The following is an 18,933-nucleotide window of genomic DNA, read 5'->3' as shown; positions in this document are numbered from 1 at the left end:
GTGCATCAAGTGCTCAGTCATCGTTATCACCAAGGTACCAGCGTGGAGCTCCTACTGGGTGTGAGCCCTGGGAGAGCCGTGGGGCCTCGAGGGCGACACGAAGCACAGTGCTTCCCCTTGGTCAGCTTTAGATCCCCTGCACCATGGCTGTCAGGTCAGGTTCAGGAAATAGAACCAATGGGTGTATGTGGGGGTGGGGGGGAAGAGGGAGAGGGAGATTTATTTTAAGGAATTTGTTCCTGCAATTGTGATAGACGGCAAGTCCCAGATCCACAGGGGAGGCTGGTAGCTGGAGACCCAGGGAAGGGCTGGAGTTGGAGTCCAAAGCCAATTTGTTTGGTTATATTCTTCTGAGGAGGTCTTTTTTTTTTTTTTTCCTTAAGGCCTTCCACTGATTTGATGAGGTCCACCCACACTACAGAAGGTATCTTCTTCAGTCCAAGTCTACTGATTTAAGTGTTAATCTCCCTGACAAATTCCTTTCACAGGAGCACCTACAAGAGGTTGTTTAACTAAATATCTCTCTGGGCACCACCATCCAGCCAAGTTGACACAGAAAATTAATCATCACACTGACAAAAACAAGAGGTTGCTCCTCCTCTATCTTGGAGGCATGACCGGCTACATGCCAGGCGCCATGATAAACAGGTAGTAAGAACCAGTTTCAAAGCTTAACATCATCCGCACAAGGCAGATGTTGGTATGATCTCCAGTCGAGTGAAGAGGACATGAAAGACCACCAGAGCCAGATTCAGATTCATGTCTCCACAGCCAAGACACGTGCTCTTAACCATGAAACTGCCACGCGCAGTCCCCACACCATCCAAGTTCCAAGCGCGGCTCCAGCCTCACTACCCCCCACCCCCGCTACACCGCCAGGTGCCACAGTCCCCGCACGGAAGGGACTTTGCTCCGCTTTAACTCACACCTTGGGGAAGCAAGGTGCCCAGACTAGCCCTCAAGATCTGGGGTCCGCCTGGTCCCCTCAGACAAGAGGAAATGCACATGATTAAAAGCTCTGTGCAGGGAAAACAAACAAACAAACAAACAAACTCTGGGCAGAAACCAGACAGCAGTGGTCAGCTTCTCCCTGCCCCCAGAGGCCGAGCTCCTCACCACATACACTCTGGTGACCTCCTTTCAGCTACAAGCCCCAGGACAGCCACGGCTGGAGTTGGAATGGGGGGGTGGGGCGCAGGCAGCCAGGAGAAGCCTGCAATAGGACCCACCCCAGGCAGGTGGCAGACGTCTCATCCACCCATTCCCTCCTAAGCAGGCTGAAAAGAGGCCAGTCAGAGATACACAATGTGTGGGCTGAGCCCCATGCATCCAGGCAGGGGAGGCCTCCGAGGAGGACGGACTCCTCGGCTCTGCCCACAACCAGCTCACCTTCACGGCCTTCACCTTGCGGTCACTCTCTCATTCAACGACTATTTTCCAAAAACTATCTCTGAACGCTGGGCCTGCACACATGGAGCCCACAGTCTACAGGAACCAAACAGGCCCAAGAAGAACCAGTGGCCCACAGGATCCATGAGGGGACATGCAAGGGGCATGGCCTGGCAAGGCTTTCCGGATGCAGTGAAGTGGGAGGCCAGAGGGAGGAGCAGCGGGCTGAGAGTCTGCCTGCCGACAGGAACGGGAACAAAGACCTGACCCGGGAGAGAAGAGCAGGAGTGCCAGCGGCACATGGTGGACAGTCCCACAAAGGGAGGCCGAGGTGAAGGGGCGTCATGCCGGGTCACTGTGTGGTTATGGAGGTAGAGAGCATCCTTTGGGCGATGGAGACTACCTTGCAACCAGGGCCCTGGGCACTCCGAGCATCCATGCTAAGTGGAAGAGGGAAAGAGAGATGCTGCCCAGCAGTGACCGCACGTCTAGGACCCAGATGTCCAAAGCTGGGATCACTCTGCTCCAGGGGAAGGTGTCCACAGGGCGTCACCAAGGGCTGTTCGAGCCAAGAAAGAGAAGGCAGATCCCCCTAGAGGAGGCAGGCAGTGGCTGACACAGGGCCACGATCTGGATCATTTCCTATGAACACAGAGTGTTAGGATTCTGAGCACCAGAGAGGAGCTCTTGCAAGGGGCTACAGGAGCAAGAGACAAGTGTGGTGTCCAAACAAGCTGGGACTGCACAAAGTTGGGGGGGGGCGCACACCTAGAAGAGGCTGGGCAACGGGCTTCTGGGAGGAAGGGGAGCATCCCTACGAGAGAGGGATCTGAGAAGTAAGGCATAGTCAGGCCCCAGGGGGGCTGAGAAGGAAGACTAGGGCAGGTTTGGGTCCCAATACCCCAACATGCAGAGGCTGGTGGGCCATGAGAGAAAACTGGAGGCTAGCTAGTGGAGCATCCCAGAGCCACAAGCCTCTTAGCCACACCTGGCTTCACGTGCATCTAAAATTCTTAGCGAAGTTGTAAAAATAAACGTTATTTATGCAATAAACAGTACACTGCATTATTAGGTCTAGATGGTTATTGCCTTATGTGCACAAAGTTTTCCTCTAATCTGCCCAAAAAAATGCATTTGTTTCCTTAGCTCCCACTTCTCTAGGGCCACTGGCCACCAGAGCTCACCTTCCCAAGGCAGAGCTTTGTGCCCAAATCACATGCAGGTTCCAGACAAGAGATGATGGGCATCAGTGAGCAGCCCGGGAAGAAGAGATGCCAAGTAACCACCGACAGGACCCACACTGTATGCAGCGGGGGAACACCCCCACCCAGGACCCACAACAGGGAGACTTTCTGCATCCCTGGGGAAAAAAAGAGAGTCTGACTCACAGAGAGCCCAGGGAAACTCCAAATGGAACCACAGCCCTGTGCTCACACTGATCAAGCTTTCAAAAATCCCCAGGGCGATCTCCATCAGCACCTGTTCACACCTCCAGGGAACCACACTGACACTGCTTGGGGATAGAGGAAAACGCCCGCTGGATACCCACATTTTTGTAAAAGAAGAGCTAGGGAGGGGAAACAGGTCCGGCGTTCATCCCTGAATTCTGGGATCATAAGCAGACCTGGGTTTTTCTACAGATGGGTTTGTTTGTATTTTCTAAAATGTCTACTTCTGTATTACGTGCGTACAGGTGAGTGCCCCCTTCTATATGGAGAAGAGTCTCACTGTGACGCCCATGCGGGAGGCGAACAGCCAGAGGGAGGGGGCGGCCTCCCCTCCCCTCTCGCTCCCTAGGGGACAGGCCAGGCCTAGGAAGACCAGGACTCCAGGCGTGTAAGGGAGACTCTGGTCTCCCAGGAGCCCGCCCACTCCTTCCCATGGGGCAGGAGGATGGAAACAGCACCCTCCCTCGAATGGGGAGGTGATGGCATCACTGAGAAGCGCCTCAGGGGCTCCTAGATCAGAAACAAGGGTCAGCCCTCCCTCCCCGCTTTCGGAGGATCCAAGGACCCCAAACTGTTTGGCCATTAGAGGAGAAAAAAAACATTTTTTTTAAGAGAACACCTTCTTGGGGTGCCTGGGTGGCTCAGTGGGTTAAGCCTATGCCTTCGGCTCAGGTCCTGATCTCAGAGTCCTGGGATCGAGCCCCGCATCAGGCTCTCTGCTCCGCAGGGAGCCTGCTTACCCCTCTTTCTCTGCCTGTTGCTCTGCCTACTTGTGATCTCTGTCAAATAAATAAATATTGAAAAAATAAAAAGAGAGAGAGAACAGCTTCTTGAACAGCGAGAAGGTGGGAAGAGAGTGAGAAGCCACTGTGGGAGCAGGGCCGGGTGGCCGCCAGCTTTGGGGGATGGGGGAGTGCCCGGGCAGTGCTCGTCTCTCCGGGTCAGGGCTGGCTTTTCAGCCCACAGTCTCGTAGGGGCGTGGGCAGGACCTACTGGAGATGGGGTTCTGACAGAATCCCCACTCCCCACTCCCCCAGGGGGCTGGGGCCTCAAAGAACTACATCCTGGGTGAAGGATGAACTACAAGTCTACTAGTTGACCCCCAACCTCAGGGAGCTGGGAGGAAAGCTGCCTTGGGGGAGGGGATGGCTGAGAGCTAGGAATCCCATCTGCAGACCACACTCAAAGCACCCACGTGACTCAGAAAAACCTTAACCCACCCACCGCCTGCATGGCTCGTTGGTTAAGGGTCCAACTCCTGATTCCAGCTCAGGTCATAATCTCAGGGTCATGAGATCAAGCCTCCGTGTGGGGCTCTGCGCTCAGCCAGGAGTCTCCTGATTCTCTCTCTCTCTCTCTCTCTCTCTCTCCCTCCCTCCCTCTGCCCCTACCCCCACTCCCTTTCTCTCATAAGTAATAAATCTTAAAAAAAAAAAAAAAACCTTAAGCCTCAAATTCAGTTTAAAGATGTCTCAGCAATATATAAAACGGGGGACATCATCACAAAAGAAAATGATCAGGCACCTGGGTGGCTCAGTCAAGCATCTGCCTTAGGCTCAGATCTTGATCCCAGGGTCCTGGGATCCAGCGGCACATCCAGCTCCCTGCTCACTGGGAAGCCGGCTTCTCCCTCTGCCTGCTGCCCCTCCTCCCTGCTCGTGCTCGCTCTCTCTCTCAAATAAATAAATCTTTAAAAACAAAAGGAAAATGATCATTTCAAGATACTCAGATATTCAGATATTTCATTTTATTCAGATATACTCAGATACTCAGATATTTCAAGATACCATATGTTGCTCATCCTTAGTAGGAGCAGGTCATACTAAGAGCTAAAAGAATTGCAAAAAAATATTAAGCCTCACTCAGTAATTTATTACTAATGGTATTATTAGAGTGGTATAGGTACTATATTATAATAATGGTATATTCTTGTTACTAGTATTTGTACGTTATTCTGAAGCTCTCTCACGTATTTAGCAGGATAAAGCTAATAGGAAATGGTACCCATCAGGAAAGGAGATTTTGCTGCAATAGCAATCAACTTCACACCCTCAGTGGCCTCAAACAACAAGATTTATTTATTGCACGTGCCGTACATTCCAAGGAGAGGTTGTCAGAATGCTCTGTTTGTTATAGGTTCCAAAGGACCAAAGCTGATTAAAAAAAAAACTCTGTCTTGATACATTTCCACAAATGCTGAGGCTGGGAAAAGAGAACTGATGCCAGAATCATCCATTAAGTAATCTAGTGTGGAAGTGAAAATACACTATTTCTGCTTACAAGTCACTGGTCTGAACTATACCCAAGCACACGGGTCAGGAAGTTCAGTCCCTCACACACCCACGTGCAGCTCAAAGCATAACATCAGGGGGGCGCCTGGGTGGCTCAGTCGTTGGATCAAGCCCAGCGTTGGGCTGCCTGCTCAGCAGGGAGCCTGCTTCTCCTTCGGCTTCCTGCTCCCCCTGCTTGTGCCCTCTCTGTCAGGTAAATACATAAAATCTTTGAGGAAGAAAAATAAAAAGCATAATATCAATGAGCAACATTAGAAACTTCCACAAGGGGACCACTGGGTGGCAGAGTCAGTTGGACATTGGACTCTTGGTTTCAGCTCAGATGGTGACCTCAGGGTCATGAGATTCAACCCATGTCGGACTCCACTCAAGGTGGACTCTGTTTGAGATTCTCTCTCCCTCTCCCTCTGCGCTTCCCACTCGTGCTCTCTCTCTTTCTAAAATAAATAAATAAATCTTTTTTTTTTAAAGATTCTATTTATTTGACAGAGAGAGACACAAAGAGAGACAGGAAAGCAGAGGGAGTGGGAGAGGGAGAAGCAGGCTTCCCGCTGAGCAGGGAGCCTAACGCAGGGCTTGATCCCAGGACCCTGAGATCATGACCTGAGCTGAAGGCAGACGCTTAATGAATGAGCCACCCAGGTGCCCCAATATATAAATCTTTAAAAAAGAAAAAAGAAAAAAGAAAAAACCTTCCACAGGATTTATGTTAACACACAAGAAAAGAGATAAACTACTATCTCAAAAAAACTTCACAGAGAACTCTATAATTTAAATACATATTGGAAATGTAAGCGCCAATTTAGCCAGAGCAATCCCATCCCGTTAAACAGTGATTTTGTTGTTTATGCAGTAAAACTTAAACTGACCCTTCCCCCCCACACAGGGGGCTTACTTAAAAGCAAGTCTGGGAAACCAGTCCCAGGTAACAAAGCCCAAATACAAGGGCAGGTCAGGCCAGGTGGAGACAACCAATCAGTGGGGGGCGCATACTGTCTCCCTAGCTACCAAGGAGTGTGGGCCCCGCCTTTTGGGCCCTTTTGGGCACCTTTTGGGCGCCAATTCTAACCAAGGTGATAGGCTAGTTCAAGTATCTACTATAGGGTAAACTGTGATTCAATTGGTCATTTATGTGTGACCTAGCATGACTATGCAGCTTTCTCTGTGTGTTGCAATCTCATTGGCCCCCTGTGTGTGGCCAGGCCCAACCACATGGCCCTTGCCCCTTAAAAGTTAGTCGGTAAGGCAGGGAGAGGGTCGCCTCTTTGTAAGAGACGGCCCCGACTGGTCTGTTTGATTCTCGATGCTTGGCGTGAAAAAAAGCTTTGCTTGACCTTCGCTTTGTATCAGTCTCGCTCCTTTGATCACGGACCCATTATTGGGGGACCTAACAGATATATTGATATAAACTCACATTTATGTCTTCAGAGTCTCAGAATTGACAAGAACAAGTGACCAAAGTTCACTTAAGAAGAAATAGGCTACCTGTAAAGCTCTACACCTAGTGAAGAAAATAAATTCACAAATTGAAATCTTCTACAAAGAAAATTCTAGGCCAGATGGTCTCATTGGTACATTCTGCCAAATATTTAAGAAATGGTATAAATTCTATAAAGCCCTATAAAAATTCTTCCAGAGAAATCGGGGGGAACACTTCCAAGCTGATTCTATGAGATAAGCATTATCTAGATACCAATCAGACAAGAAAATATTACAAAGAAAATACACACACACACACACACACACACACACACATACACGCATGCACTCATACAATCATCTTTTGAGAACAAGATCATAGATACAAATATCCTCAGCAAAATCTTAACAATTCTAATCCAATAATATACAAATAAAGTAATACATCATGATCAAGTAGGATTTATCCTAAACTGCAAGATTGGATTCACATTTAAAAATCAATGTAGTTTACCATACTAACAAAATAAAAACAGCAAAAGCACGAGGCAGGAGGACGGAAACCACACCCTCCCATAGATGGGCAGGTAATAGCATTACTGAGAAGCACCTCAGGGGCTCCTAGCTCAGAAACAAGGGTCAGCCCTCCCTCCCTGCTTATGGAGGATCCGAGGACCCCAAACTGTTTGATCATTAAACATAGAGGAGAAAAAAATTTTTTTAAGAGAACACCTTCTTGGGGTGCCTGGGTGGCTCAGTGGGTTAAGCCTCTGCCTTCAGCTCAGGTCATGGTCTCAGGGTCCTGGAATGGAGCCCCCATCAGGCTCTCTACTCAGCAGGGGAGTCTGCTTCTCCATCTCCCTCTGCCTGCCTCTGCCCCTGCTTGCTCCCTTTCTCTGTCAAATAAATAAAATCTTTAAAAAAAAAAATGAATTCTGTTACGCTGAAAAGAAATAAAAAAGTTGTACTTTAAATAAGTACAACTTACTTATGCTATTCATGCCTCAATAAAATTGTTAATTAAAAAAATTTTAAAAAGAATGAAAAGCGATAGGAGGAAAACACTTGCAAACCATCCATCCAACAAAAGACTAGCATCTAGAATACAGGAACACCCAAAGTCAATATTAAACTAGCAAGCAATGCAATTGGGAAAATGCACAAAGGACATGAATTCTAAAATTCTAACATCTTTCACCAAAGAGGAAATACAGATAAGAAATAAGCACATGAAAAGATGGGCATCATTAGCCAAAAGGGAAGTACAAATGGAAACCAAAATGAAACATCATGATAGGTCTTTGGGGATCACTAAAATCCCACTCTGCTAAAGTAAGAACTAGAGACAACAAATGGTCCCAGGGCTGTGGCAACACTCGATCACTCACACACTGGAGGGAGATGTCAGGTGGGGAAGCAACTCCAGAAAACAACTGAGCATTTTGGCTTTTTAAAATCAGCATGTGCTACTATAGGACCCAATGATTACACTCCTGGGCATTTATCCCACAGAAATGAAGACTTATCTTCACACAAAAACACATTTACCAAAGCTCATAGCAGCTTTATTCAAAACAGCCCAAAACTGGAAGTAGCTCAGAGGCTCCTAAACAGGTGAACAATTCAACCAACTGTAGTACATTATGTCAACACTGGCGAACTCGGCTCAGCAGCATAGACGAAAACACTACCGACACATGCAACAACTCTGAATGAGTCTCCAGAGGATTATTATGAGTCTCCTTTGGCTGAGTGCCAAAGGTCAATACCAAAAGATGGACAACCATCTATATGATTCCACTCATAACATTCCTGAAATGGCAAAATTATAAAAATGGAGAAGAGATAAGCAGTCACAAAGATTGGAAGAGTGTTCAAGGGTGGAAGGAAGCTGGGAGCAGTATTAAAAGGACCACATGCAATCCTTGTGGTGATGGAAATACAGTGTCTTGATTGTATCAGTGTTAGTCCCCTGGTTGTGGTTTTGCACTGTGGTTTTGCAAATATTACATTTGGAGCAAGCTGGACCAAGAGTACACGGACCACTCTATTATTTCGTACAACTCTAAGTGAAACTACCATTACCTCAACATCTTTAAACATTTCAAAACTTCCAGGCCCAGAAGGTGTCGCTAATGAATGCTAACAAACATTGAATTGCATAAGGAATAACACAGAAGACATTGGGAGATGGAGAGGAGAAGTGAGTTGGGGGAAATCGGAGGGGGAGACGAACCATGAGAGACTGTGGACTCTGAGAAACAAACTGAGGGTTTTGGAGGGGAGGGTGGATGGGGGGTTGGGAGGGCCTGATGGTAGGTATTAAGGAGGGCATGTATTGCATGGAGCATTGGGTGTGGTGCATAAACAATGAATTCTGGAACACTGAAAAAAAATAAAATAAAAAAAAAAAAACACTGAAGGGCGATAGAACACCAATTTACACAAATACATCCAAAGGATACAAAGAAAGCAAAATAATTCCCAACTCATTTTGTGATGCTGGAATAACTCTTTCAAATGAAAACCCAACCAGATCAATTCAAGAAACGGAAAATTATTAGCCTCGTTTACTAACAATATAGGTACGAAAATCCTAAATAAAGTATTAGTTAAATGAATCCAGCAGCTTAGAAAGAGAATAGTGCATTATGATGAAGTAGGATTAATCCTAGAAATGCAAAGCTGATTGAACATTAGGAAAAAATGATTGGTGTAATTTATTACAATATCAGATTAAAGGAGGAAAAACAATAGCATTTCAAGAAATGTAGTGAAAGCACTGAAAAAAAAATTCTAAATTCACTCACATTCATGATTTTTTCTTTGCAAAGCAGAAACAGAAACTTTCATAATTGACATGAAAACCTTCTTCATAGTGAAACACTGCAAATGTTCCCCTTCAGCTCTTTCTCATCTGGTCCAAGGCACTTTAGCAGCCATGGAATTTGGTGCTGAAATGGCCAAGTCCAAGAACCACACCATGCATAACCGGTCATGAAAATGGCCCAGAAATGGCATCAAGAAACCTCAGTCACAAAAATATGAATCTCTCTGGGGGTAGACCCCAAGTTCCTGAGGAACATATGCTTTGACAAAAAAACACAACAAGAAGGGCCTAGAAAGAATGCAGGCCAACAACACCAAGGCCATGAGTGCACATGCCCACACTGTCAAGGGCCTCATCAACCTCAAGGAGGTCAAGCCCAAGATCCCAACGGTCTGCAGTCACAAGCTGAACCGACTTGCCTACATTGCTCACCTAAAGCTCAGGAAATGTGCTCATGCCCACACTGCCAAAGGTCTCAGGCTCTGCTGGACAAATGCCAAGGTCAAAGCTCAAACCAAAGCCCAGGCTGTGGCTTCAAATCCAAGCTCCAGCCCCTCTTTGGTGTGGCTCAGGTTCCCAAAATATCCCAAGCCCCCACAAAGCCTCTAGCATAGAAGCTTCCATCTGCCAATGTGAGGACAGAAAGACTGGTGTAACCCCTTAGCTTCTGTCTGCATGGGGCTGGTGTCCTCCTGTGCTATTTGTACAAATAAGCCTGCGGCAGGAGAAAAAAAAGTATTCCCTTTCAGAAAGGGAAAAAGACAAAGATCCCACTATTGCTGCTTACATTCAGCTCTTACACTGTGGTCCTAGCCAGATTAATAGGACAAGAAATTAAATAGATGGTATAAGGACCTGAAGGAAAGAAACAAGATTTTATTATTATGAAGGGAAAAATTTTAAAGAAATATATAATATACATTATAAAATTTATGAGGGTTTAGCAAGGTTACTAGATTAAAATAATAAAACAGTTTCAATTATATTTCTACATACCAGCACAAACAATTTAAAAAAAAAGACACCATTTACAATAGTATTTTTTTATTTCTTTAAGAGAGAAGAGAGGGTGCATGTGGGTGGGGTAGGGGGCTACAGAGGGAGAGAGAGAATCTTAAGCAGGCTCTATACCCAGCACGGAGCTAGAGTGGAGCTCAGTCTCATGACCCCAAGATCATGACCTGAGCTGAAACAAGATTCGACACTTAACTGACCAAGCTGCCCAGGAGCCTCTACAAGAGCATCTTTTTTTCTTTTTAATGTTTTAATTTTTTTATAAATATATAATGTATTATTAGCCCCAGGGGTACAGGTTTGTGAGTCTCCAGGTTTACACACTTCACAGCACTCACCATAGCACATACCCTCCCCAATGTCCATAAACCCACCACCCTCTCCCTACCCCCCTCCCCGGCAACCCTCTGTTTGTTTTGTGAGATTAAGAGTCTCTTATCATTTGTCTCCCTCCTGATCCCATCTTGTCTCATTTATTTCTTTTCCTACCCCTCAAATCCCCCATGTTGCATCTCCACTTACTCATACCAGGAAGATCATATGATAGTTGTCTTTCTCCGATTGACTTATTTCGCTAAGCATAATACCCTCTAGTTCCATCCACATCATCGCAAATGGCAAGATTTCATTTCTTTTGATGGCTGCATAGTATTCCATTGTATATATATATATACCACATCTTCTTTATCCATTCATCTGTTGATAGACATCTAGGTTCTTTCCATAGTTGGCTATTGTGGATATTGCTGGTATAAACATTTGGGTGCATATGCCCCTTCAGATCACTACATTTGTATCTTTTTTTTTTTAAGATTTTATTTATTTGACAGACAGAGATCATAAGTAGGCAGAGAGGCAGGCAGAGAGAGAGGAGGAAGCAGGCTCCCTGCCTAGCAGAGAGCCCAGTGTGGGGCTCGATCCCAGGACCCTGGCTGGGATCATGACCTGAGCTGAAGGCAGAGGCTTTTACCCACTGAGTCACTCAGGCACCCCTACTAATTTTAGCCATTCTGACTGGTGTGAGGTGGTATCTCATTGTGGTTTTGATTTGTATTTCCCTGATGCTGAGTGATATGGAGCACTTTTTCATGTGTCTATTGGCCATCTGGATGTCTTCTTTGCAGAAATGTCTGTTCATGTCCTTTGCCCATTTCTTGATTGGATTATTTGTTCTTTGGGTGTTGAGTTTGATAAGCTCTTTACAGATTTTGGATACTAGCCCTTTATCTGATATGTCATTTGCAAATATCTTCTCCCATTACAAGAACATCTTTTTTAAAGTATCAAAGGAGACAGGTGCCTGGGTGATTCAGTTAGTTGAGCAACTACCTTCAGCTCAGGTCATGATCCTGAAGTCCCGGGATCGAGTCCCACATTGGGCTCCCTGCTTGGCGGGGAGTCTGTTTCTCCCTCTGACTTGTTCCCTCTCATGCTCTCTCTCTCATTCTCTCTCTCTCTCTCAAATAAGTAAAGAAATAATCTTTAACCCCAAAAAATAAATAAATAAATGAAGTATCCAGGAAGAAAATCAATAAAATATACAAGATCTTTCTGAAGAGAACTCCGAATGAGAGACAGTAAAGACAGTAAAGGGAGAGAGAGTGTCCATGTTGGTGAACTGAAACACTGAATAATATAATGATGTTAAATTTTCCCCAACTGATTTACTGAATAATTACAATCTCAAATATCATTTCAAGAGGTGAGTGTAACAAGCTAATTCTGAAACTTATATAGAATTCTGAAGGGCCACAAATAGCTAAGAAACTCTTGAATCAAAAAAGGCTTGGAGGGACTTGCCCTGTCAAATAACAAGACTTAACAGAAAAGTATGGTAATTAAGGCAGTGTGAAATTACACAACATTAGCCAAAGATCATTGGAACTGAGTAAAGGAATCAGAAATAGATATATGAATATATGGAATTTTTATATATAACAGAGGTAGTATGGCAGACTGGAGGAGAAAGGATGAACTTTTTTCAATAAATGTTATGAGGGCAACTGGATATACTTTTTTTCTTTTTAAATCTTTAAAATTCAATTGATCGAATTTTTGTTAATTAACAGATTTGGCAGCAGCAATGGGATTCAAAATGAACTTTCAGAAGCATTTGGGGACAATAAGAAATACAACCATGGCACCCCTGAACCCTTTGAGTTCACTGTGTTTCTCAACATTTCTAAGGGCTGTGGGTGAGTTCCTCTAGGTTCTGAGCTCTGCTCTTTTTCTATTCAATTTCCCAATTTTTTTAACATATAATGTATTATTTGTTTCAGGGATAAAGGTGTGTGATTCATCAGTCTTACATTATTCACAGCACTCACCATAGCACATACCCTCCCCAATGTCCATCCATCACCCAGCCACCCCATCCCTCTCACCGCCCACCACTGCAGCAACCCTCAGTTTGTTTCCTGAGATTAAGAGTCTCTTATGGTTCATCTCCCTCTCTGGTTTCATCTTGTTTCATTTTTCCCTCCCTTCCCCTATGCTGCTCTGTCTTCTTTCTCAGATTCCTCATATTAGTGGCAACTGGCTATCCTTAAGGAGAAAAAAAATGGACCCTATCTTGCCCTATACAAAAAAATCATCTCCAGGTAAGTTTTACAGAGTAACATTTAGAAGGGAAAAAAAAAAAAAAAAAAGACTGTCTTTAGGACCTTAAAGTTGAAAGAATTTCTTAAAAAAAAAAAATACCCAAAAAAGATGAGTACAATTGAATAACAACGTCAAAATGAAAAATCTATGCTGTTTACATAAGAGCATACGTAAGAAGACATTTTCTACTCATATAACCAACAAATGACTAAATTCAAAATACACGAACTTCCACAAAACAGTAAGAAAGAGACTTACCATCCATTAGAAAACCGGGGGGAAACACTTGAAAAAAAAACACTTCAAAATAGAGCAAACCCATCACAAATTGACTGTGATACATCACCTCAGTAAGAGTAAGGATAAGAACCATAGGATCATTTCAAGAGACACAGAAAAAACATTTGACAAAAACAACATCCATTCATGATAAAAACCCTCAACAAAGTAGGTTTAGTGGGGACATCCCTCAACATAATAAAGGCCATATATGGCAAACCCACAGGCAACATAATCCTCAATGGAGAAAAACTGAGAACCTTTCCTATAAGGGAAAGTTTCCAACAGGAAAAAGACAAGGATGTTCACTCTCACCAATTTTATTCAACACGGTATTGGAAGTCCTAGCTTCAGCAATCAGACAACAAAAGAAAAGACATCCCAATAGGTAAGGAAAAAGTAGAACTTTCACTATTTGCAGATGACATGATACCATATATAGAAAACCCATAAGACTCTATCTTAAAACTGCTAGAACTGATAAATGAATTCAGTGCAGTCACAGGATACAAAATCAAGGTACAGAAATCTGTTGCATTTCTATACACCAATAATGAAGCAGCAGAAAGAGAAATGAACAAATCGATCACATTTACAACAGCACCTGAAACACTAAGACACCTAGGAATAAACTCCAACAAAGAAGTCAAAGACCTGTGCTCTGAAAACTATGAAACACTGATGAAGGAAACTGAAGAAGACACAAAGAATTGGAAGGACATTCATGGATTGGAAGGACAAATACTGTTCAACTGTCTGTACTCCCCCAAAGCAATCTACATATTTAATGCAATCCCTATCGAAATACCAACAGCATTCTTCACAGAGCGAGAACAAACAATCCTAAAATTTATATAGAACTACAAAAGACCCCAAATAACCAAAGCAGTCTTGAAAAAGAAAACACGGGAGGCTTCACACTTCTGAACTTCAACTTATACTATAAAGCTATAGTGATCAAAATAGTATGGTACTGGCACAAAAGAGACACATAGATCAATAGAACAGACTAGAAAACCCAGAAATGAACCCACATCTGTCTGTTCAAATAATCTTTGACAAAGCAGAAGAAAATATCCAGTAGGAAAAATAATCTTTATCAAATGGTGTTGGGAAAACTCAACAGGCACCTGCAGAAGAATGAAACTGGACCACTTTCTGACACCATACAAAAATAAACTCAAAGTGGATGAAAGACCTAAATGTGAGACCTGAAACCATAAAAATCCTAGAGGAGAACACAGGCAGTAACCTCTTTGACATCAGCTGTAGCAACTTCCTTCTAGTAACGTCTTCTGAAGCCAAGGAAACAAAATAAAAAATAAACTATTGGAATTTCATAAAAATAAAAAGCTTCTGCACAGTGAAGGTAACAATTAATGCAAATAAAAGGTGGCCTATGTGATGGGTGAAGATATTTGCAAACAATATATCTGATAAAGAATATCCAATATAAAACTCAATACCCAATAGAACAAATAATCCAAGAAATGGGCAAATGACATGAACAGACATTTTTCCAAAGAAGACATCAGATGGCCAACAGACACATGAAAAGATGCTCAACATCGCTCGGCATCAGGGAAATACACATCAAAACCCACAATGAAGTATCACCTCACACCTGTCAAATGCCTAAAATCAACAACGTAAGAAACAACAGGTGTTGGTGAGGCTGTGGAGAAAGTGAAACCCTCTTGCACTGTTGGTGGGAAAGCAAACTGGTACAGCCACCGTGGAAATTAGTATGGAGGTTCCTCAAAATGTTAAAACCAAAAAATAATAATAATAATAATTAAAACTAGAACTACCCTACAATCCAGCAATTGTACTACCAGGTATTTACACAAATAAAAATACCAATTCAAAGAGATACATGCCCCTCAATGTTTGCAGCAGCAGTGTCTACAATAGCCAAATTATGGAACTAGCCCAAGTGTCCATCAACTGACAGATGGATAAAGAAGATGTGGTATGTGTGTGTATGTATACACACACACACACACACACACACACACACACAAAATGAACAGCACTCTGCCATTAAAAAGAATGAAATCTGCTACCAGCAAAAACATGGGTGGATCTAGAGAGTACAACGCTAAGTGAAATAAGACAGAGAAAGACAAATACAGTATGATTTCACTCGTGTGGGGAAATTAAGAAACAAAAACAAATGATCAAAGGCAGGCATGGGAGAGAAGGAGACAAACCAAGAAATAGACTCTTACACAACTAACACCAAGGAAGTAGAAACAATCATCAGAAGTTATTATCAACAGTTATATGCCAATAAGCTAAGCAACCTAGATGAAATGGATGCATTCCTGGAAAACTATAAACTCCCAAAATTGAACCAGGAAGAAATTGACAACCTGAATAGACTGATATCTAGTAACGAGATTGAAGCAGTGATCAAAAGCCTCCCAAAAAACAAGATCCCAGGACCTGACAGATTCCCTGGGGAATTCTACCAAACTTTCAAAGAAGAAATAACACCTATTTTCCTGAAGTTTTTTCAAAAAATTGAAGCAGAAGGAAAACTTCCTGACTCTTTTTATGAAGCCAGCATTACTCTGATCCCCAAACCAGGCAAAGACCCCACCAAAAAGGAGAATTTAAGACCAATATCCATGATGAATATGGATGCTAAGATTCTCAACAAGATCCTAGCAAACAGGATCCAACAGCACATTAAAAAGATTATCCACCATGACCAGGTGGGATTCATCCCTGGGTTACAAGGATGGTTCAACATTCGCAACTCAATCAATGTGATAGAACAAATCATTAAGAGAGAAGAACCACATGGTCCTCTCAGTTGATGCAGAAAAAGCATTTGACAAAATGCAGCATCCATTCCTGATTAAAACGCTTCAAAGTATAGGGATAGAGGGAACATTCCTGAACTTCATAAAATCTATCTATGAAAGACCCACAGCAAATAACATCCTCAATGGGAAAAAGCTTGCAGCCTTCCCACTGAGATCAGGAACACAACAAGGATGCCCACTCTCACCACTCTTGTTCAACATAGTATTAGAAGTCCTAGCAACAGCAATCAGACAACAAAGAGAAATAAAAGGTATCCAAATGGGCAATGAAGAAGTCAAACTCTCTCTCTTCGCAGATGACATGATTCTTTATATGGAAAACTCTCAACTATAGAGAACAAACTGATGGTTACCAGAGGGGAGGTAGGGGAGAGTTGAAGCAGGTGTTGGGATTAAGAAGTCCACTTGTCATGAAGAGCCCTGGTGATTAAGATAAAAAGAAGTTTTTTGTTTGAGAGAGAGACACAGAGAGCCAACTCACAAGCAGGGGGCTGGGTAGTGGGAGAGAGAGAGAATTTCAAGCAGGCACCAGGCTGGGTGTGGAGCCGGAACCCACAACACAGAGATTATGACCTGAGCTGAAATCAAGAGCCAGACACTTAACTGACTGAGCCATGCACGCACCCAAAGATTTTTTTTTTTTTTTTAAAGGGCACGTGTGATGGGCCTGGGTGGCCTGGGTGGCTCAGTTGTTAAGTGTCTGCCTTTGGCTCAGGTCATGATCCCGGGGTCCTGCAATTGAGCCCTACATCAGGCTCCCTGCTTGGTAGGAAGCCTGCTTCTCCCTCTACCACTCCCCCTGCTGGTGTTCCTGCTCTCGCTGTCTCTCTCTGTCAAATAAAATAAATAAAATCTTAAAAAAAAAAAGAAAAGAAAAGATGTATTGTGATGAGCACTGGGTGTTATGTGCAACTAATGAATCATTGAACACTACTGCAAAACTAATGACGAGGCTAAATGAACGTAATTTTTAAAAAGTTATAGGAGAATATATATATTCTTGCATTTCCAAAAATAGTAACAAAAAGCAAACCCAGATAGCCAACTAACACATAAAAAGATGTTCATTCACATCAGTAATCAAGTCAATGAAGTAAAATCGAGTAATGTAAATGTTTTTTAGATACCAATAAATTCCAATCTGACTGGCAAAAATTAAAGTGACTAATAAAAACAAAGGATGGTGTCCAAGTGGAGCAACAGGACTGCTTGCCCGTGGCTGGTAGAGTGTAAACTGGTACGTTCACTTTGGACAACAGGCATTATTTTTACAAATTGAAGATGTATACTACCTGTGCCCCAGCAATTCTATTCCTAGGTAGATGCGCCATAAAAACTCACACCCACCAGTGCCTGGGTGGCTCAGTCAATTAAGCACCTGCCTTCAGCTCAGGTCAGGATCCCAACATCCTGGGATGGAGCCCCATACCCAGCTCCCTACTCAGCAGGGAGTCTGCTTCTCCCTCTCCATATGCTGCTCCCCCTGCTCGTGCTCTCTCTCACACACACATACTCTCTCTCTTGCAAATAAATAATAAAATATTTAAAGAAAATAAAAAATAAAAAATAATCTGGGGTGCCTCTTTCTCTCTCTTGCAAAAGTAAATAAAAATTAAAAAACAAAAACAAAAACACACCCACATGCATCAGGACACAAGTTCTTCCAAAGTCATGCAGCATTGCTGTAATAGCAAATACCAAAAACAACTCTAACGTCTTTGAGCAGCAGAATGATAAACACATCATGATATATTCATGTAACAGAATATAGCAATGAAAGTGAACAAAATACAACTATACACACAATATTCTATGTCTTGGACACATAATGTCAAACAAGAGTAAACTCCAAAACCAGTCAAAGCTAAACTGAATTGTACTTTATCAGAGACACAGGTAAGTAACAAAACTATGAAGACAGGCAAATAAAAAAAGATTGTCACAAAAGTCAGAATTGTGAGAGAAGGGAAGAGAATGCTACTGAGAAAAAACAAAAAGTTAATGTCCTATTCCTTGACCTGGTGATGATCGTGATTTTTGATTAATAATTGTACATTTGTTATATGTACTTTTCTGTATTATGTTGTTTCCTACATTAAAATATGATCAAGGGGTACCTGGGTAGCTTAGTTGGTTAAGCATCTGACTCTTAATTTCAGCTCTGGTCATGATTTAAGGATTGTGTGATCCAGACCCTAGTCAGCCTCCACACTCAGTGGACAATCTCCTTGAGATTCTCTCTCCTTCTTCCTCAGCCCCTCCCTCACCCCAGCACCTGCATGTTCATGCTTTCTAAAAGAATAAATCTTTAGGGTGCCTGGGTGGCTCAGTGGGTTAAGCTGCTGCCTTCAGCTCGGGTCGTGACCTCAGGGCCCTGAGATCGAGTCCCGCATCGGGCTCTCTGCTCGGCAGGGAGCCTGCTTCCCTCTCTCTCTATCTCTCTGCCTGCCTCTCTGTCTACTTGTGATCTCTCTCTGTCGAATAAATAAATAAAATCTTAAAAAAAAAAAAGAATAAATCTTTAAAAAAATAAAATAAAATATTTTTTAAAGATTTTATTTATTTTTTTGACAGAGAACACAGGCACACAAGCAGGGGGAATGGCAGGCAAAGGGAGAGGGAGAAGTAGGCTCTCCGCAGACCAGAAGCAGCCTGATGTAGGGCCCGATCCCAGGACTCCGGGATCATGACCTGAGCTGAAGACAGTCACTTAACCAACTGAGCCACCCAGGTGCCCCAATAAAATATTTATGAAAAGACTTCTGTTACCAGTAATCTAAGGAGCCATACTACCAAAAAGAAAGAATCTATTCCTACCTATAAGGTGG

At 43.3% G+C, this 18,933-nt stretch overlaps 1 pseudogene; it reads left to right on the top strand.

The window, feature by feature from the left end:
* Positions 1 to 9,476: 9,476 nt before the first annotated feature.
* Positions 9,477 to 9,991, top strand: LOC116855185 (annotated as a pseudogene).
* The last annotated feature ends 8,942 nt before the right edge of the window (positions 9,992 to 18,933 follow it).

This window comes from Lontra canadensis, unplaced genomic scaffold (assembly GCF_010015895.1).
Source record: "Lontra canadensis isolate GAN:19392208 unplaced genomic scaffold, GSC_riverotter_1.0 scaffold99, whole genome shotgun sequence".
Lineage (NCBI taxonomy): Eukaryota > Metazoa > Chordata > Mammalia > Carnivora > Mustelidae > Lontra > Lontra canadensis.
Note: the sequence above shows the minus strand (reverse complement) of the source record. Positions and strands in the feature narration are given on the sequence as shown.